Raw genomic sequence first — 13,054 nt, forward strand, 5'->3', positions numbered from 1 at the left:
CCCTGCTTAGCGTACTTAGGTAAGCAGCAGGGGAAGCAGCAGTGGCAGATCAGAAAAAGTGTTCTGTGGATGGGAATGGGAATGAACAGCTAGTATATTCCTAGCTAGTTGATTTCATGCTGCCATGCTCATAGCCCTGTTGAGGAAGGAGATCCCAGACTTGCTGCCAAGTTTCATCATGGGACAGTATGGACCTTATTCTTTCAAGTGCAGTGGTTTTGGCCCAGCTGCAGGAATAACTTGTATATGGATTTGCAATAGAAACAATTGGAAAGCTACTGGATAAGGACCAGGTGGATGGCAACCTCTCTGCCCCTTTAATATGTATCTGGTTGTTGGAGGGTTGGTCTGGCTTATTCTGGCAAATCTGTCTGTGGGGCTTCTAAACCCAGCTTCTGGGAGCTCAAGGAACTTGTCCCGTTCACCTTGCCCTGGGTCTGTTACAGGTTTTATTTATTTATTTATCTATTTATTTATTTAGAGACCAGGTTATAAGACTGGCTAATTTTTGTATTTTTGGTAGAGATGGGGTTTCCTCATGTTTCCCAGGCTGGTTGTGAACTCCTGGGCTCAAGCAATCCACCTGCCTCGGCCTCCCAAAGTGCCAGGATTACAGGTGTGAACCATCACTCCTGGCCGATTACAGGTTTTAAGAACAAGTTCTAAGAACAGTCTAAGATTTTTCAGAACTTCAGTGCTGTGTTGAGAGCATAGGTGAAATATTTCCATTAATACACTGTCATAAAATAGACTGGAAAAACAGGAATGAGCTCTTTTATTCACCAAGTTAGGAGGAGACACAGGTCTGGAGAAGGGCTGTGATTTTCCCAAGGTAACCTGAAAAAGTTTTCCATAGAAGTGGAAACTTCCAAAAAAGGAATGAAAAATTAACTATGGGCATGGTTATTACCTCTCATCATCAGGCAGAGTTTGCGCAATAAACTATTGTCATTAAAAAGGGAACAAATATCTTCTGCATGCTTCGGAGTTTAACCTACTGAACGAAGACCATATTGCTAAGACACAATATTGCATAAATTTTGGCAGAAAGGCATTTTTTTCCAGTTTAATGCAGCACTAGATTTCATGGAAATAACGTTTTGTTTGGGAGGGATAGTGATAGCTATTTATGCACAGCTAATTCTTGGGCCCTGAAATATAGCTCTGTACTTCCTGTCTTTCTAGGCTGACCATGACTCACTGAATAAGAATCCTTCAATTATTTTGAAAACAGCTGGCTAACTGCAATTTTTCTTCTGTCCTTCCATTTCTACCACTCATCAGTGTCACTTTCAGGCTTGAAAACTGGCTTCTCTATCAGGGTCTCTCTTTCCGGACAGCACTTGGAGGTACAGCCTCAGGGCATGTCCTTGCCCTGTAGTGGTGCAGTTGCTTCTCCCCACATTGAAGGGAGAGCCCTCATTCCCCATCTCAGATGAGGCCTCCAAGAAAAATGAACCAGGTCAAGACTGCGTCCGGGTTGTGGCTGTGTTTTATTGGCTAAGCTTTTGACTTTTTTACTTTAGATAAAGTTAAATTTTTATCTTTATCCTTTAGATAAAGTTAAATAATTCATTAAAGTTGATTGTTGCTCATCTTTAATTTTCAGTTTTTCTTTTCTCAGTAAGGATCCATTTTGAGAAGCTTCTCTTTTAATCAAGAAAGTATAGTTCTCTTGCAAATCAGGTATCTCATTGTTGACAAAAAGGACCAGATCCTTCCTTTTTCTGCCTCCTCAAGTGTCTCCCTTTCCCGGCATAAACAAGCTGCTTTCACATAGACTTGATTGGTACTCAGGAGACATTTGTTTACTCATTCAGTAAACACTTATTGGGGGTCTGCTCTCAGGAAGGGGACTGCTATGGTTTGAATGATATTGTCCCCTCCAAAATTCATGTTGATCTTCAGTGTGACAGTATGAAGAGCTATGGCCTTTAGGAGGTGACTGCTCTCACCAGTGGGATTAAATGTCCTTATAAAAGGACTTGATGTAAGGATTTCAATACTCTCCTCCCTTTGTCCCTGGGAAGACACAGTGTTCCTTTTTTCTGGAGGATGGGCCAACAAGGTGCCATCTTGGAAGCATAGAACTGCCGTCACCAGACAACAGAACCAGCTGGTACCTTGATCCCAGTCTTCAGAACTGGGAGAAATACATTTTTGTTCTTTATAAATTACTCAGTCTGTGGTATTCTGTTATAGCAGCATAAACGAACTAAGAAAGTGACCAACTGTCTATCTGACCTGGGACTGCCCTGGCTTTAGGACTGAAAGTTCTACATCCCAGGAAACCCCTCAGTTTGGGGCAAACTCAGGCAGTTGGCCACTCCAACCCTAAATCAAGCACTGTCTAGGAGCTGGGTATGTAACTGACCATGAGCTTCTTAGGCACTCTGTGACCTTCTGTGGTTCCACCTTCTTTTTCTCACAGAGGAAAGCATGCCATGGTGGAAAGGGCACTTAATTGGAACTTGGAACCGTGGGCTCCGGTCTCAGCTTGGCCACTAAAGAGGCAGGGGCTTAAGGGCAGATCACTGAGCTTCAGTTTCCTCCTTGAAGACTACAGAGTACAAACGTTGGGTTTGGTGTTCTTTGACTGCTTTATGACCCAAAGTCTAAAGGCAATGTGGTAAACCAATTCACACTAATTAGTATTCCTAGGTAAGAGTGAGTAGGTCATTAGATTTGTTGACATTTGCTGATGATGCTAATATTTACAAAGTCCTCATTTCTATACCAGACATACTCATTGTTTAATTTCATCTTCACAACTTTTGATGTAGATGATTCCTTTACTTTCATCTACAGATGGGGACTCAGGCCAAGAAAGGTTACATAATTTGCCCCAAATCACAGAGAAGCTTATGGATCAAAGATCAGAACCTAGGAGGTCTGACTTCCAAATCCAAACTTGAACTGTCGCACTCACTGGCTAGAGATAAGTCAGTAGTTGAAATGAACAGGCTAATTGTTTCTCCCTGGTAAAAGGAAACAGCGGCTATTTGGAATGAGATCTTTGTATCCTGGTCTGCTAAAGGTCATGGTCCTGAAAAACAGAGCATGGTATTTGAGAAATTAGTGTTCTCAGTTTATAGAAGGGCCCCTCCCTGCTCTATAGGACTAGCTAAAGGGTGGTAGAACCAGATTGAGAGTTAGAGCATTCTCCATCCCCTACACCTCTCTTTTCATTCTGGGTAACTTGAGGACATTCTCCATACTCCCTGCAGGATCTGTAAAGTACTTTAGGTGCTGTTAGCAAGGTTCAGAGGGCCACTACCAGCTGCTCCCACTGCTTCTCACTGTTGGCCTGAAAAACAATTCCATTTAGATCTGGATTGCCTAAAAGTTTGTGTGTGTGTGTGTAAAGGGGGTAGGAAGATTACTACTAGGCACGATTCTTCTCCTTTTTTAGAAAGAATAATTTGAAATACAAACAAAATAAGGCTGTGGGGTCTTATTCCCAGCAGCTGGCAGACTTTCACTTAATTAAACTACCGTGATTGCTTTATTCATATATTTTGCTTGCCCCCATTCTCTTCCTCTCTGACTCCTTATAAAAACAATACTATTTCATGAAGGGAGAAATTAAATGCTGTTAGTCTTTTAGACCAACACTAATTAACAGCATTTATTTTTACTGTGATTGCCTACATGAAAGTATGCAAAAGGAAATTTGTATTCTGAGAGTGTGATTGCTTTGGTCTGAAGCGGTAAAGGGAATTAACTGTTCCTGGGAACTCATCATTCTTTGCTTGAAATTCTCCAGAGAGCAGTGAAACACCAGTGCCAGGGGCAGAATATAGAAACAAGGGCCAAATGCTGTGGCCAATTGAGCTGCCAGCCACCAGTATGATCATTCTCAAACCCAGGTCTGACCTACTTTTTCTCCTGTTGCAAAACCTGAGATGGATCTCCTGCCTGCTGGGTCAACGTGAAGCTCCTCAGCCTGGCATTTAAAACATTTCACAATCTGGTTCCCTCTCTCTCCAGCCTTATCTCCCTGTACTCACCACTGCATGCCAATGCTCCGAATGTAGGCCTCCCCCTTATCATTCTCTGTGGTTTTTTGGAAATGACTCCCTTTTGTTTTAAGGCCTTCCACACCCACCACACCCCTGCTACCTGGTGAGTCTTGTCATCCTCGAAATTGAAGGTTGGAGCTCGCCTTTTCTGTGCAGCCTGTTTGAACTCCCCCTGGCAAAGTTAGTTTCTCCCTCCTTTGTGCTCCCACACTACTTTGCATATTTTTATCAGAGTATTTATCACAATGTATTGTAATGTTATTGGCATGGCTGTCTCCTTCATTAAACCGTGTCCTATTTATTCTTGTTATCCACTTCCAATTTCAGGGTCTGGCACAATCCTATCACATAGAAATACTTAATAGATGCTTATTGAATGACTGAATTATGGCTGTTATTATATGTCAATTAATATTTACTGTGTGTTTACTATGTGCAAAGCCTCATGTGTGCTGTGTTTGTCTGTGTATTGAGAGAGGGAGAAAAATATGTAATGTTGGTCACAGTCCTAAAGAAACAAAAAATTCTATGTGAGACAAAAAATTAAAAAGCAAAGCAGAAGGACCTAAACATTATGCCTAGATATAGATATAGTCAGCCCTCCACATCCATGGGTTCCATAACCATGGATTCCACATCCATGGATTCAATCAACTGTGGATCCAAAATATCTGGGGAAAAAATGGTTGGTTGCATCTGTACTGACCATGTATAGACTTTTTCCTTGTTGTTATTCCCTAAACAATACAGGATAGCAATTATTTCCATAGCATTTATATTATATTAGCTATTATAAGTAATCTAGAGATGATTTAAAGTATATGAGAAGAGGTGTGTAGGTTACATGCAAATACTACTGTTACCGGGAAGAGGTCCTGATTCAGACGCCAAGAGAGGGCTCTTGGACCTCGTGCAAAAAAGAATTCAGGGCAAATTCATAGAGTAAAGTGAAAGCAAGTTTATTAAGAAAGTGAAGGAATAAAAGAATGGCTACTCCAAAGACAGAGCAGTGGCTTGAGCTCTTCACTTATTATACTTATCGTTATTTCTTGATTATATGCTAAACAATAGGTGGATTATTCATGAGATTTCTGGCAAAGGGGTGGGCAGTTCCCAGAACTGAGGGTTCCTGACCTTTTTAGATCATATAAGGTAACTTCTGGACATTGCCAGGGCATCTGTAAATTGTCATGGAGCTGGTGGAAGTGTCTTTTAGCATGCTAATGCATTATAATTAGCATATAATGAACAGTGAGGACAACCAGAAGTCACTTTCATCACCATCTTGGTTTTGGTGGGTTTTAGCCAGCTTCTTTACCGCAACCTATTTTCCTGTTTTATCAGCAAGGTCTTTGTGACCTGTGTCTTGTGCCAACCTCCTAGCTCATCCTGTGACTTAGAATGTCTAACCTACTGGGAATGCAGTCCAGTAGGTCTCAGCCTTATTTTACCCAGTCCCTATTCAAGATGGAGTTGCTCTGGTTCAAACACCTCTGACACTACAGCATTTTATAAAAGGAACTTGAGCATCCATGGATTTTGGTATCTGCAGGGAGTCCTGGAACCAATTCCCCACGCAAACTGAGGGGCAACTGTATATAGTTGTGAAAGCATGGAAGAGGGGAGAATCATTTGAATTGGGGCTGGGGCAGGAGGGCAGCATCACAAAATAGGTGGCATAGGGTTTGATGGATATAGAAATAGTGGAGGGGAGAGGGAATCTAGACTGAGGAAATAGTAGGAACAAAGACATGAAGGTAAAGACAGTAATTTCAGTGGAACAAAAGGGCTGGAGAGTTCTGGTCTCACCATAACTGGGGAGATGGCATACTTTAAAAAGATCTGAAATAAATTCCATTAATATCAATAAGTACATTTTTCCCTAGTTGCCTATATTTGCATCTTCTAAGCAGGAGTGGTGATTAATCATCTCCAAATTGCTCAAGGATATGAAACAGGGTGCTCATAAGTCTTTAGCAGCAGGAAATGCTTGTTGCAAATAAACTATTTACAATTTACTTTGTGAGCATCATTTCTGTTGGGACTGTGCAGCAGATAACGATGACAGTAGGTGTTAGCCCAGTCTTAACAGAAACACAAAGAAAATGTTCGTGACAGCCATTTCCTATATATATATGTATTTTGAGATGGCAGAGTCTTGCTATGTCACTCAGGCTGGAGTACAGTGGCCTGATCTTGGCTCACTGCAACCTCCGCCTCCCGGGTTCAAGCAATTCTCCTGCCTCAGCCTCCCAAGTAGCTGGGACTACAGGCGTGTGCCACCACGCCCAGCTAATTTTTGTATTTTTAATAGAGATGGGGTTTCACCACATTGGCCAGGCTGGTCTTGAACTCCTGACCTTGTCATCAGCCCGCCTTGGCCTCCCAAAGTGCTGGGATTACAGGTGTGAGCCACTGATCCCGGTGTGACTTTTTTTTCTTTTAGAGACAGAGCCTCACTCTGTTGCCCAGGCTGGAATGCAATGGCACAATCATAGCTCCCTGCAGACTTGAACTGCTGGGCTCAGGAGATCCTCCCACCACAGCCTCCCAAAGAGCTGGGACTGATAAGCACATATTGCCTTACCCAGCTAAATAAAGTTTTTTTTTTTTTGTAGAGAAGTGTCCTTGCCACATTGCCTAGGCTGATCTTGAACTCCTAGTCTGAAGGAATCCTCCCACTTCAGTCTCCCAAAGTGCTGGGATTACAGACATAAGCCACCATGCCCAGCCCGGTTTTATACTTTTAACATATATCCAGAAAGCACAAAGTTATTAATAATTTACATTACAGTTATATTTTAAAAATTAAACAACCCTAAAATTTGTCCCTTAGTATTTCTTTTCTTTCTTTCTTTTTTTTTGAGACAGAGTCTTGCTCTGTTGCCCAGACTGGAGTGCACAGCATGATCTCAGCTCACTGCAACCTCTGCTCCCTGGGGCAAGTGATTCTCTCGCTTCAGCCTCCCAAGTAGCTGGGATTACAGGTATGTGCCAACACGCCCGACTGATTTTTGTATTTTTAGTAGAGATGGGGGTTTCACCTTGTTGGTCAGGCTGGTCTCAAACTCCTGACCTCAAGTAATCCACCCACCTGGCCTCCCAAAGTGCTGGGATTACAGACGTGAGTCACCATGCCTGGCTCAGTATTTCTTTATGAAAATAAAGTGTTGAAAAGTCAAATACAAATGCTGTAAATGAACCAACCAGGAATTGATCGTGGTCAGTTTCTAATTTCAAGATGGAAGGTGTTGACTTTGCTGTCATTTATGTTAAACACTTTTAAACTTTAACTCATGTATCTACTATTATTAACAATATTCATAAAGTCCCCAGTGTGGCTTGTATGAAGTGTGGCTTGTATTATAGGAGGCTTGTCAGAGCACCATTACGTAGGCATTGTTGCTACATTCTGGGTGGGATTATTTTAGAGTCTTCTGTGTTCATGCCTTCAAGGACCTGCAGATGTCGGAATAAAGATCACCAACCAACAATGATCTCTTGCATTTCCTCCTTACCCTTTTCAAATCAACATTACCTTCGCCTTCTTTTAAAAATTCTATCAATATTGACCGGGCGCGGTGGCTCACGCCTGTAATCCCAGCACTTTGGGAGGCCGAGGTGGGCAGATCATGAGGTCAAGAGATCGAGACCATTCTGACTAACATGGTGAAAACCCATCTCTACTAAAAGCCCAAAAATTAGCTGGGCGTGGTGGCATGTGCCTGTAATCCTAGCCACTCAGGAAGCTGAGGCAGATTAATTGCTTGAACCTGGGAGGCGGAGGTTGTAGTGAGCCAAGGTTGCGCCACTGTACTCCTGCCTGGCGACAGAGTGAGACTCAGTCTCAAAAGAAAAAAATTATATCAATATTAATGTCCTGATTTCTATTGATATATAATAGTTTTGCATATTTTGGGGGCACATGTGATATTTTGACATATGTATACAATGTGTAATGAACAAATCAGGGTAATTGGGATATCCATCACTTCATTTATCTTTCTTTGTGTTGGGAACATTACAATGTTTTTCTTTTAGCTTTTTTGAGATATACAATAAATTATTGTTAACTATAATTTCCCTAGTGTACTATTGAATGTTATAACATATTTTTTCTATCTAACTTTATTTCTGTGCACTTAACCGGGTTCTCTTGTTCCCCTCTCCCTACTTCCTTTCTCAACCACTCATAACCACAGTTTTACTCTCTATCTCCATGAGATCCAGTTTTTAGCTCCCACATGTGAATGAGAACAGGCAATATTTGTCTTTCTGTGCCTGGCTTATTTCCCGTAACATAAGATCTTCCAGTTCCATCCATGTTGCTGCAAATGACAAGATCTCATTCTTTTTTAATGGCTGAATAACATTCCATTGTGTATATACACCACATTTTCTTTTTCCATTCATCCATTGATGGACACAAAGGCTGATTCTATATCTTTGCTATTGTGAATAGTGCTGCAATAATCATGAGTGTACAGATGTTTCTTTGATATACTGATTTACTTTTTAAAAATATGTATCCAGCAGTCAAATTACTGTATCATATGTTCTATTTTAAATTTTTTGAGGAACCTTCATACCATTTTCCATAATGACCATACTAATTTGCCTTCCCACTCACAATGTATGAGCATTCCCCTTTCTCCACACACTTGCCAGCATCTGTTTTTTGGTTTTGTTTTGTTTTGTTTTTTTAGTAATAGCCATTCTTTTTTTTTTTTTTTTTTTTGAGATGGAGTCTCGCTCTGTCCCCAGGCTGGAGTGCAGTGGCGTGATCTCGGCTCACTGCAAGCTCCAGCGTCCCAGGTTCATGCCGTTCTCCTGCCTCAGCCTCCTGAGTAGCTGGGACTACAGGCGCCCGCCACCACGCCCAGCTAATTTTATTTTTTTGTGTTTTTAGTAGAGACGGAGTTTCACCGTGATCTCGATCTCCTGACTTTGTGATCCACCCGCCTCAGCCTCCCAAAGTGCTGGAATTACAGGTGTGAGCCACCACACCCGGCCAGTAATAGCCATTCTAATTGGGATAAGATGATATCTCACTGTGGTTTTGATTTACATTTCCCTGATGATTAACGGTGTTGGGCATTTTTTTATATACCTGTTGGCTATTTGTATGTCTTCTTATTTTTTACTTAAAAAATTTTTTTTCCTTTTTTTGTCTTAGTTCATTTTCTGTTGTTTATAACACCATTTGTATGTCTTCTTTTGAGAAATGTTTATTTGGGTCTTTTGACTATTTTAAAATCAGAGTGTTTGTTTTTGCTTTTTGCTATTGATTTGTTTGAGTGCCTTAAATGTTCTGGTTATTAACCTTTTATAGGAGAGATTGTTTGCAAATATTTTCTCCATTCTGTGGGTTGTCTTTTCACTTTGTTGACTGTTTCCTTTGCTGTGGCAGAAACTTTTTAGCTTGATATAATCCCATTTGTCTGTTTTTGCTTTACTTGCCTGTGCTTTTGAGGTCTTATGCAAAAAATCTTTGCCCAGACCAGTGTCCTGGAGCATTTCTCCAATGTTTTCTTCTAGTAGTTCTATAGTTTCAGGTCTTACATTTTAGCCTTTAATCCATTTTGAGTTGACTTGTATACATGGAGAAAGATGGGGATCTAGCTTCATTCTTTTGCATGTGCCTTTCAGTTTTCCCAGAACCATTTATTAAAGAGACCGTCCTTTCCCCAAGGGATGTTCTTGCCACCTTTGTTGAAAATGAGTTGGCTGCAAGTGTGTGGATTTATTCTGGGGTCTCTATTCTGTTTCATTGGTCTATTCCCTCATTTTCCTTTTTTCAGTTTTTCATAGCCTGATGAAGTAAATAGAGCATGAAAAATGATCCTCACTTTATAGGTGAAGAAATCAAAAGGCAGAAATGATAAATAAATCACTTACACTCACATAACTGGTTGTTGCCATGGAAAGAGCCAGAACTCTTGCCTTCTGACTTCTTGGCCGTTGCTGCACTATAGTGCTCATGAATAAATTTACCTCATATAGAGTGTTGTAGAGATGGGAGCAAGAGTAATATGATTGCCATAGAGATCAGTATAGGAAAGGATGCCAATTTCATGATAGAGGGGAATGACTCAGAGAAAGCCTTTGGTTCACCTCTAAGGACAAGGCCTATTAGCATAGATATATCCGATGTTCATGCAGGGGACATATTCTCACTAAAATTTGAGTTTAAAAATCTCCAGGTCTTTCACAAGTAACCAAATAGCATCACATTTCGAGGGCAGAAGACAATAACAGCCATCATCAGGAACATCTGTGGAATGCTCAATCTGGACCAGGTGCTGCATTAAGAGCTTTGTATCCATCATGTCCCTTAATAACCACCCTGTAAGGAAGGTACTAGGTCTGTTCTTGTTTGACAGCTGAGGAAATCGAAGCTTAAGTGGTTTGTTGAGGTCTTAAAACTAATAAACCACAGAGCTGAGAATGAACCCGAGCAGCCTGTCTCCAAAGCCCATGTGTTTCCACGACATTATTTCCAGCTCCTGCGTATCAACTGTAATGTCTGTGAGGCAGAGGAATGGGGGTGGACCTGACCCTGAAGATTGAGTTCAGTGGTTAGACGGCATCTGAGAAGGCAGATTCCAGAGGGGCAGCCTCAGTAAAAGGAGCCTGGAACCCACCAAGGCTTTTCTCCTGCGGCCTCTCCTGCCGTGCTGTGTCTCAAGAGACAAATCTGTTGGTAAAGAGCAGCAGAGTGTCAAGGAACAAACTATGATTTTCTCACCTCTGTTTCCCTCTTGTTGTTCAGAAGTTTATTTCTGCTTGTCGGTTCCTTTTCAGAAGTGATTTTCTAGATCTTGATGTGGTCACCAGTAGAATTAGGTGTCCATCTTCCTGAATTTTTTGCATGTTTTCTAACTTTAGAAGACTGCTTCTGAAGAGACAAATAAAATATTCCTTAGATGTGGATGTGCAGAGGCTTCTCTCAGTGGAGTGTGCTTTCTGTTCATCCCCACATCCCGCCTCAGTTCCTAAAGCATAGGTGAGAAGTGAAGCCAGCTGTTCTCCTGAGAACCCATCATTTGTTCTCTAGGGACCTGATTCATTCCTTGTGACTCTCAAAAATGCTATGCAGCAGCCCTTTGAAATGAAATGCTTTTCTATTGAACCAGAAAATAATCACATCCTCCCATTTACTCTTTAGGGTACAAATTGATCTGACTTGATTTGTCAGAGAGCCAGAACTGCAGGCAAATAGACGCCAGAGAAATCAACCGATCTTTTAAGCCAGCAGTAATTGTTCCTCCTGTCGGCTGGCTAAATGAGTTGTATCTGGAGGAGATCCTCAGAATGAATCAGAATGCTCGAGGTGACAGAAACACAGAGCATTCCAAAGTGGGCTGTAACAGAGTAAGTGTTTCTTCATGTCTTACAAGGGTTTGGTTTCATGTTTTTTCCCCTTTCCCTCTTATTCTGTCTCCTGGGGCTAGTGTTATCTGGCAGAGACCAAGCTGATGCATGTATATAATAGCAAGGAATAGTAGTTTGTGTGGGGATGAGGGAAGGTGAGTATTAGCATTTAATCTCGAATATACTTACCTGTATCTCAGTCACTAAACCCAGGAAGTTCCTATAAAATAGGTACCACCCAAGAGGGGTAAAATCCCTTTGCTGGCGAGCTGTCCATCTTTTTTTTTTTTTTTTTTTTTTTTAGACAGAGTCTCACTCTGTTGCCTAGGTTGGAGTACAGTGGCACCCTCCCAAGTAGCTGGGATTACAGGCATGTCCTACCACGCCCAGCTAATTTGTGTATTTTTAGTAGAGATGGAGTTTCACCATGTTGGCCAGGCTGGTCTCAAACTCCTGACCAGTGATCCTCCTGCCTCAGCCTCCCAAAGTGGTGGGATTACAGGTGTGAGTCACTGTGCCCGGCCCCATTGTTTTTAAATTAAAAAAAAAAAATGAAATAGTTTGAACATACAGGAAAACTGCAAAATATAATTTACACTCATGTACCGACTACCCAGAGTCATATTAGCATTGGTTCTCTTTTTTTTCTTCCTTTTTCCCTCTCTCGCTCTTTTCTTCCCTCCCTTCCTTCTTTTGAAACAAAATGTTGCAGTATAGCTAAATCTCCATTCTTTTATCACATTGTTTTATTTATTTATCTTCCTTTCCAGAGGGAGCTGATATCATAAGGTTAGAATTTATCTTTCTTGTTCATTAAAATTACCTTATATATATGCAGAAATAATATGCAGTACTCTTTGGGGGTAGGTTTTTAATATTAACCTATGTGGTATATTTTATATGTATTCTTTTACAACTTTTTTACATTTTTTGTTGGGATTTATCCATGCTGATACTAATAGGTCTAGTACAATTGTTTTAACTGCTGCATTGAATTGCTTTATATGACTAACCTCAACTTTATTTAACTTTACTCTGTTATGAACATGTTTTTTCCTACTATAAACAATGCTGCAATACTTGTGAGATCTCTTCAGGCCCAGGTGTAAGGTTTTTTTCTACAGGGTATATATTTAAGAGCGGAATTGCTGGGTTACAAGATTGGCTTTTCTTCAACTTTACTAGCTATTATCAAATTGTTAAACTGTGCACTTAAAAATAGTTTATACAGCATTCCCCTAAAGGATAGACCAAAAAGGAATAAGATGTAGGAATCGAATAGCAAAAAGATGTAACAAAAAAACTAGTTCAGTAAAGCACATTATGTTTGTTTTCTGTAACCTGGTCCATGATATTTCTGGTTGTATTTTGTTTCTTGAAATAAGACTCTAATGCAATCTGTATCCTACGTGAGGTAAAATAGTGCCTGAACTACCATCTCTATACTATTCCACCATAAATAGACAAGGCAAGTAGCTGGGTAAGAGCTCCTAAGTTATCCCTCTGAGCTCCAGACTTTCATTCCATAACTTTATCTTCAGACTTTGTTGCAATATATGCCCAGGTTGGGAAAGTAGCTTCATTTTGTAATCACCCATAAAATCTGAAGAAAACCAGGTCTTAAAAAAGGTGGAATGTACCAATCCCCTGGAGGATAT

At 40.8% G+C, this 13,054-nt stretch overlaps 1 long non-coding RNA gene across 1 annotated transcript in view; it reads left to right on the forward strand.

Moving 5' to 3' along the window:
* The window catches only part of LOC119627219 (uncharacterized), a 165,892-nt gene that overhangs the window by 77,560 nt on the left and 75,278 nt on the right, over positions 1-13,054 (forward strand). Inside the window, exons 4-5 of the long non-coding RNA XR_012095268.1 lie at positions 6,894-7,009; positions 11,191-11,396. This is a non-coding gene — a long non-coding RNA (uncharacterized lncRNA). The remainder of the gene's footprint in view (positions 1-6,893; positions 7,010-11,190; positions 11,397-13,054) is intronic.

The sequence above is a fragment of the Chlorocebus sabaeus genome, chromosome 14 (assembly GCF_047675955.1).
Source record: "Chlorocebus sabaeus isolate Y175 chromosome 14, mChlSab1.0.hap1, whole genome shotgun sequence".
In the NCBI taxonomy this organism is placed as follows: domain Eukaryota; kingdom Metazoa; phylum Chordata; class Mammalia; order Primates; family Cercopithecidae; genus Chlorocebus; species Chlorocebus sabaeus.